Source organism: Theropithecus gelada, chromosome 3 (assembly GCF_003255815.1).
Source record: "Theropithecus gelada isolate Dixy chromosome 3, Tgel_1.0, whole genome shotgun sequence".
NCBI lineage: Eukaryota > Metazoa > Chordata > Mammalia > Primates > Cercopithecidae > Theropithecus > Theropithecus gelada.
This window is the reverse complement of record NC_037670.1, coordinates 165,207,800-165,216,591: the sequence shown is the minus strand read 5'-3', so window position 1 is coordinate 165,216,591 and position 8,792 is coordinate 165,207,800.

The window sequence follows — 8,792 nt, the reverse complement described above, 5'->3', positions numbered from 1 at the left end:
AAGGCCAGATAAGGCCTTAGAGCAGGGGGTCAAATAAAGCCCTAAACATAGGAGGGAGTTTGGTGTGAGGTTTGGGAGGCGGGGATGTTGTGTAACCTTGAAGTCGGGTGGCCCTGTGACCAAGGGGAGAGGGGTGGAGCTTGGAAATCAGCCCACAGAGACCTCCAAGGGTCCCATGTTACTGCTTCTAAACCATCTTCTCTGTCCTTTGAGATTTTTGCAGCTGCCTGCCTTGAGGGACCACAGTCACCTCTACGTATAGACAGGCTTTATCCCCATGTGAGTGAGAGGCTTCCACAGAAATCTGCCCAAGGGTCAGTCTGTGGGCATCATAAGGGGAAGGGGCACTAAGGAAAGAGAAGCAAGGGGCCGGGCGCGGTGGCTCACGCCAGTAATCCCAGCACTTCGGGAGGCGGAGGCGGGCAGATCACGAGGTCTGGAGATGGAGACCATCCTGGCTAACACGGTGAAACCCCGTCTCTACTAAAAACACACAAAATTAGCCGGGCGTGGTGGCAGGCGCCTGTAGTCCTAGCTACTCAGGAGGCTGAGACAGGAGAATGGCGTGAACCCGGGAGGCGGAGCTTGCAGTGAGCTGAGATCCGGCCACTGCGCTCCAGCCTGGGCCGCGACAGAGCGAGACTCCGTCTCAAAAAAAAAAAAAAAGAGAGAGAGAGAGAAGCAAAAACAGGCCTATGTCCCCGGTTCCCACGGCTGGAAGTGTGACAGCCATTCCTTAAGGAGGTCCCAAACTGTGGGACCTAGGCTGTTGCTACAAACAGGAATGGGGGGATGACCAATGGCTCCTCTTGCCTTGATAACTAACAATCCGCTCCCCAGAGGTCAAACTTACCACCACTAGTTTGTAATAGAACCAGTCATTAATTGACCCCTTCCCTAACTTCCTCCTGATTTATTTACCCACTATTTAGGACAAAAAAAAAAAAAAGATGTATAGAATATTCTTGTGTGCCTCTGATTCACCAAGGAGTTAATTGAGGACTTAATTTGAAACCAGGGGCCCTAGGTTCTAGCCCCTTTATTAGGAGGTAACAATATGATTCTAGTACTGCTCTCTTCAAAGCACGAAAACAACAATAATAGCAAAAAACAATATGATTCCAGGTATGTCTCTCTGGACCTTTGTTTCTCCTTAAGCAAAACGTTGGGGGGAATTTAATGAAAGCTATCCAAATTCAACTAAAAGCTCCAGGCTGGGCTCAGTGGCTCAGGGACTGGGCGCCATGGCTCAGGCTGGGTGCAGTGGCTCACGCCTGTAATCCCAGCACTTTGGGAGGCCAAGGCAGGTGGATCACCTGAGGTCAGGAGTTCAGGACCAGCCTGACCAACAGGGAGAAACCCCGTCTCCACTAAAAATACAAAATTAGCTGGGCGTGGTGACGTATGCCTGTAATCCCAGCTACTCAGGAGGCTGAGGCAGGAGAATTGCTTGAACCCAGGAGGCGGAGGTTGCAGCGAGCTGAGATCATGCCATTGCACTCCAGTCCGGGTAACAAGAGAGAAACTCTATCCCCCTCCCCCCCCAAAAAAAGCTCTACAAGTCCTCCAGATGTGCATTTATGATTCTGGGAATTAGTACATTTTTTGTTTGTTTGTTTTTTGGGGTATTTTTTGTTTTTTTTTTGTTTGTTTTTTTTTGAGATGGAGTCTTGCTCTGTCACCCAGGCTGGAGTGCCGTGGCGCGATCTTGGCTCACTGCAAGCTCCACCTACCAGGTTCATGCCATTCTCCTGCCTCAGCCTCCTGAGCAGCTGGGACACAGGCGCCCGCCACCATGCCTGGCTAATTTTTTGTATTTTTAGTACAGATGGGGTTTCACCATGTTAGCCAGGATGGTCCCGATCAATTCTGGGAATTAGCACATTTAACAGTAGTTAAGAATGGCAAATTATGGAGCTAAATAGGTATGGCCTCAATCCCTAGTTACTTAACCTCTCTGAGCCTCTGTTCCCCATCTGTAACCACTGGAGGCTGTGGTAAGGAGTAAGCCAGCTGTCTGTGATGTGCTTAGCACCATGATTCAATAAACGGTAGCAAATGTTGTCATTTATATTGTTGGGGGATGCAGAGGACTAGAGAGACAAGTATGGGTAAATATAGGAGGATATTTATTTTAAGGTGAGCACTAGCTCAGTGGATTCACATTTAAAAAGCTAAGCCCCAAACAAAGACAGAGTTTAGCTTATACAGGCTAGTACACAAGAACAAAACAAAGGCAGTAAATTATAAAGTGACAAGTCACGTAATTTATGGCATAACTATTGACTTGGCATAACTTATGGCCTTGTATAGCTAGTGGCCTTCCAGCTGCATTGAAAGAAAAACAGGAACTTATAAATCTTATAAATATATAAATATAAGCTTATAAATATAAGCATTGGCAAACATAGTCATAACTAATAGTTCAGTACAGGAGAGACAGTAAAGGAATTTTTTTTTTTTCTTTTAACCTTGCTCGGTGTGTCTTGAGCTTATTTTTGCAGGCTAGGTCACGACAACCTGTCTATAGCCTTGTTTGCAGTAGAGGAAAACTTGTGTTTCTCACTTAACCCTTACTTTTCTTGGAGTGAATAAATGCAGTATTTATTTTTCCTTAAATTTCTGCCTCGGTCTCCCCCTTTGATGCTTTTTATAAACAAGATTTTAATAGAAAGCATCCCTATTGTTTGATTTTTTTATGGAAGAGCAGGTCTTCTTTTTTAGGCACAGGCTGATATTCACAGAGCCATTAGCTGAGTGGTAGTTTGCCTAGTTACGATTGCTTTCTATAGTTGATTGGATGCTTTAATAAGGAGGGGTAAGAGGCAAGAGAGTATTAACCAAATTCCTGGTAGGGCTAGAACTACTCCTATTAAGGTTTTGAATCCACTGAAGGAGGAAAACCAACTTCCAAAGAGAGAATTAGAAGTCCACCCCTTCCAAGTTTGGACTGGAACATGGGCTGATTTTTTTTATTTTTGCAGTTATTTTCCTTTTTTTTTTTTTTTTTTTTGAGACGGAGTCTCGCTCTGTCGCCCAGGCTGGAGTGCAGTGGCCGGATCTCAGCTCACTGCAAGCTCCGCCTCCTGGGTTTACACCATTCTCCTGCCTCAGCCTCCCGAGTAGCTGGGACTACAGGCGCCCGCCACCTTACCCGGCTAGTTTTTTGTATTTTTTAGTAGAGACGGGGTTTCACCATGTTAGCCAGGATGGTCTTGATCTCCCGACCTCGTGATCCACCTGTCTCGGCCTCCCAAAGTGCTGGGATTACAGGCTTGAGCCACCACGCCCGGCCTGCAGTTATTTTCATAATAGCTTTCCCATAGTTATTAATTTTTAGGCAGTAATTAGTTAAACTTTTTATATACTTCTCCTTCCTGGGCTAGGAGGTAGTTTAAAGCTAATCTATTTTGGTAGATGGTATTTTTTATTTTCGTGGCTTGCTAGGCAGTAAATCCAGTGCATTTGCTGTTTCATTAGTGTTGATTTTAAGTACTGCCTGCAACCTTATGATGCAGCTAAGCATGTAAATTGGGATGCAGTATCCCCATGACCCATCTTGTGCCTGGCTGGCCCATAGTATTGAATTATTCTTTTGGGGGGCCAATCTGTGTCTTTTTAATGTTATATTTTTATATCTTTTTTTATGTCTATATTTCTTTTGTGGTTTTTTTTTTAAATTTTTATTATAGACAGGTTACCCTAAAGTTTTTCCTTGTTGCAGTGGGAGTAAGAAGAAAGATGGCCTAATTGTTCCGAGTACACAAGCCCCTGTCCATTTGGCTGGCAACTGTCGGTAGGCCCATGGCCCACAGATCCAGTAGAGACCAGAAGGTGCTTGCCAGGTATTTGGAGCTTTAGGCTGATAATAGGTGTGGTTTAGAGAAGAGAAATGAATGAATGGATTTGGATGAGGGGATTTGGAGTTATCTTTGCCCCGCCACAAAGTTTTCCTTAGTGTTTCATTACAATATTGCTGTCCTAAGCAGGTTAGTTCTCCTACCAGGTCTGTAAAAGCCTTTCCCCAGTGACACAGTATCTTTCGATAATAAAAGTTTTTAGGAGCCAGATGCTTGAACTTATGGGCGTCAGTTCGGGGTCAGAGTAAAATTATTTTGTGGCATTAACTTTTTTGCTTCCTAAGGCCATTGGTCTCCCATATTAGTTCCTCCACAAACATAACATGAGGAAATGCCTAGGCTGCCAGCAATGTTTTCAGACAGCTGAGCAAACAAGTTTTTGGCTAAAGGACGAGGCTCTGGTAACTTTTGGTCTACATGCTTATAGAATGATTTAAAGACTCAGAACTGGTGCTGGGCCGGACGGGTCCGGGTTTCTGTGTTGATAACATGTTTGCTGGGTATGTGTGTATAGACACATGTGGGGTAACCTGCAGACATATAGATAGGTCTGGCCTTAGAATGGTGAAATTCACAGGATTACAGGTTTTTGTTTTACAATCTGGTTTTACCAGCATTTCGGTTAGGATAATTGGCCTTTGTTGTGTGCTAGGGTGTCATGATATGCAATACCGACAATCTTTTTCTGGGGTTCCAGGGGGACAAGGTGACATGCATACATATTTGTCGTCATTTTTATAGTATCTTTTTAAAGGTAGGTTACCACAGATGGGTGAGTCTAGGTATGCTACCTGACAAGCATCAAAATATAGAGAAATAGGCCCTAGGTAAAAGGGAGAGATCTTGGTTTTGGTTTAAGAGGGGACCACCCTTTGACGCTGCATGGATTTCAAACCATTTACCAGGTGAAAACTTGGGGTCATAACATACATAGATTGGTTATTTCCTGGGTCACAAATTGATTAGGTGGTCTGATTATAAGTACAAGTTCCTAAGCGAGTCCCTGTATGCTCATAATAAGTATGGTACAATAGAGTTTTAGTTATACTGTTTCCTGACCAGGTAGTATGTGTACAGTGGGGACACCCTTCTCTAGGTGCTTCTTCTACCATGGTTAAGACAGCAAAACAATGTACAGAATATTTATATTCAGGAAGGACAGAAGAGGTCTTTACCTGGGGGAGGAGATTGAGCAGAGCGACAGAACAATAGGAAAATAGTTAGTATTACAAGGAAAGCTATTAGTTCTAAGATTTCTAACCACATTTACTTGCTTGATGAGTCCTCAAGCTTTGGCCGTGCATAGACTAGTCAGCTTCTGGAGTGACCAGAGCAGAGCAGTCATCTTTAGCAGCAGCGTGGTCTCATCTCAGGATCAGCCGGGTTAGATGATCTGGGTCCTGCTGACTGATCCACTTGTCCTGAGCTGCTGGTTTTAGCCAACTGTGGTGGATCCAAGGTACAACACCTGCAACTTTAACAGCAGTGGGAGTGGAAAAGATTACAGTATACAGCCCATGCCATTTGGGTCCTAGAGAAGTTGGATTCCACTTTTTAACCCAAACAGAGTCTTCAGGTTTAAAGGGGTGTACTGGGTCTGCCAGCCTTATAGGCATTCTTTCTCGTACCCAGCCATGGATCTCTTGCACGGCTATTTCTAACGCCTGCATTTGCTTTCTTAAAGTTAATATCCGTAGTTCTCGAAGATTACCTTTTATTTGACTTGTGACTGGGGGAGGCCGACTGAACAAAATTTCATAGGGTAAATACCCAGTTTGTTTGATAGGGGTGCACCTGACTCGGAGGAGGACCATAGGCAAGACCTGATCCCGTCTTAGATGAGTTTCTTGGCAATATTTCTTCAGTAGCTGCTTGAGTGTCCGGTTCATGCATTTTACTTTTCCTGAACTTTGTGGCCGATAGGCTGTGGGTAACTTCCATTTTATTTTTAACAGTCTTACTAAATCTTGCATTATTTCAGCTACAAATGCCAGCCCATTATCTGATCCTAAAGTTAGAGGCAGTCCAAACCTGGAGATAATGTCTTTTTTTTTCTGAGACGGAGTCTCGCTCTGTCGCCCGGACTGGAGTACAGTGGCGCGATCTCACCTCTCTGAAAGCTCCGCCTCTCAGGTTCACGCCATTCTCTTGTCTCAGCCTCCCGAGTAGCTGGGACTACAAGCACCTGCCAACACGCCCGGCTAATTTTTTTGTATTTTTAGTAGAGACAGGGTTTCACCGTGTTAGCTAGGATGGTCTCAATCTCCTGACCTTGTGATCCGCCCGTCTCAGCCTCCCAAAGTGCTGGGATTACAGGCATCAGTACTTTAGTCACTTCTCGTGGTTTTTCTGTCCTGGTGGGGAAAGCCTCAACCCATCCTAGAAAGGTGCAAATAAGCACTAGCATATACCGATAACCTCCAGCATGGGGCAGTTCGGTAAAGTCTATAAGTAAGTTTTTACAAGGCATGGCTCCTATTTCCTGAATTCCTGGGGGCCGTGTGGACACAGGTTAAACATTGTTTACAGATGGCTCGAGTGATGGCAGAGAGCCGTGGCACATAGAAATGACCTTTTAATAACATTTTTAGTGCCGTTTTTTTCATATGAGTTCCTTGATGAATTTGTTTCACAAACTTATGAGCTAACATCTCCAGAATGACTGACTTTCCACTGAAGAATTTTCACCACCCTCCTTTAATATATTTTCCAGCTTCCTGGGCAAACCAGGCTCTTTCTTTTGGAGTATAACGTGGGTCCTCTTGGAAAGGAGGTTCTGGGAGGAGAGGCATAGCTAAGGTTTTCTCTTTAAAATGCGGCATAATCATTGCTGCCTGCTTTGCCCCTCTGCCTTGCCTTTCTGTTTCCTTTGGCTTCTGGCGTCCCTGCCTTTTGGTGCCCTCTGCAGTGCATTACAGTTACTTTTTCTGGAGCCCATGCAGCCTCTAAGAGCTGTAGAATTTTTTCCTTGTACTTTATTTCTTTGCCTCCAGCTGTTAAAAGTCCTCTCTTTTTGTACATGGCTCCATGTGCATGCAATGTAGTAAAAGCATATTTAGAATCAGTGTGAATATTGACTTTTTTTTTTTTTTTGAGATGGAGTTTCACTCTTATCGCCCAGGCTGGAGTGCAGTGGTGCGATCTCGGCTCACTGCAACCTCCACCTCCTAGGTTCAAGCGATTCCCCTGCCTCAGCCTCCCAAGTAGCTGGGATTGCAGGCATCTGCCACCATGCCCAGCTCATTTTTTGTATTTTTAGTAGAGACGAGTTTTCGCCATGTTGGCCAGGCTGGTCTCGAACTTCTGACCTCGTGATCCACCCACCTCGGCCTCCCAAAGTGCTGGGATTACAGGTGTGAGCCACTGCGCCCTGCCAACATTGACCTTTTTGTCTTTTGCTAGCAACAGTGCTCTTGTCAGGGTTATTAATTCTGCCTTTTGAGCTAATGTTCCAGTAGGCAGAGACTGAGCTTCTACTACTGAGTCTAACGTTACCACTGCATACCTGGCATGTCGAACCGCTTCTAGCACAAAACTGCTTCCATCCATGAAGTACTCAACATCTGGGTCTCTGAGGGGTTGGTCCATAAGATCTTTTCAACTAGAGAATACCTCATCTACTGTTTTGACTTAGTCATGGAGGGGAGCTCCTGGTTCAACTGGGAGCAGAGTAGCTGGGTTTAAGCTGTTCACTGTTTCTAAAATAATGTACGCGTTGTCACATGAAGCCCTTGGTACTGAGTCATCCTCAGGTTTGACAACCAATGGTGTCTTCTTTGATCTGTCAAAGTTATAATTGAGTGCAGCACCCAGATGGTTAGCTGCTGTCCCAGAGTCAATTTACTAGCCTCTTGTACTAACAAGATGGTGGCAGCTAATGCTTTAAAGCAAAGAGGCCATCCTAGCACCACAGAGTCCAGTTGTTTGGATAACTATGCCACTGGGCGATGCCATGATCCTATAAGTTGAGTCAGAACCCCTATAGCCATTCCCTTTTGTTCATGAACATACAGAAAGAAAGGCTAGGTTATGTCTGGTAGTCCCAAGGCTGGGGACCGAGTTAAAGCTTCCTTGATCTGTTTGAATGCTATTTCCTGATTAGTTTCCCAAAGGAAGGGCTCTTTTTTCCCCACTTTGTGGCTTCATATAACGGCTTAGACATCAGTGAAAAATTTGGAATCCAGATGCAGCAGAATTCTGCTGCCCCTAAAAATTCTCTTATTTGACATCAGGTGGTCGGGGTTGGAAGCGCACACATGGCTTGCTTCTGCTCATTGCCAAGCCGGCGTTCCCCATGGCTCACTATGAAACCTAGATATTTAACCTCTGCATGGCAAATTTGGGCTTTTTTTTTTTTTTTTTTTCTGAGATGGAGTCTCACTCTGTCGCCCAGGCTGGAGTACTGTGGCATGATCTCAGCTCACTGCAACTTCCACATTCTGAGTTCAGGCAATTCTCCTCCCTCAGCCTCCTCAGTAGCTGGGATTACAGGTGCCCGCCACCGCACCTGGCTAATTTTTTGTATGTTTAGTAGAGATGGGGGTTTCACCATGTTGGCCAGGCTGGTCTTGAACTCCTGACTTCGTGATCCACCCACCTCAGCCTCCCAAAGTGCTGGGATTACAGGCGTGAGCCACCGCGACCGGCCAAATTTGAGCTTTCTTTTTAGGTACGTTTCACAGGAGATGGTTGCTTTTCATAGGAGACGGAGGAGGTCTCGTGTTCCCTGATAACAGTCCTCTCGGATTGGGGCCACCAAAAGAAGGTCGTCTACTCACTGTAACAAGGCGCAGTTATCATTGGCAGGGTATAGGCCTTGAGGTCTGAGGCCAATGCTTCCCCAAAGATTGTGGGAGAGTTTTTAAACCCTTGTGGGAGCCTAGTCCAGGTGAGCTGTGTAGCTTCTTTGTACCGTTGAAATGCAAAGATAGG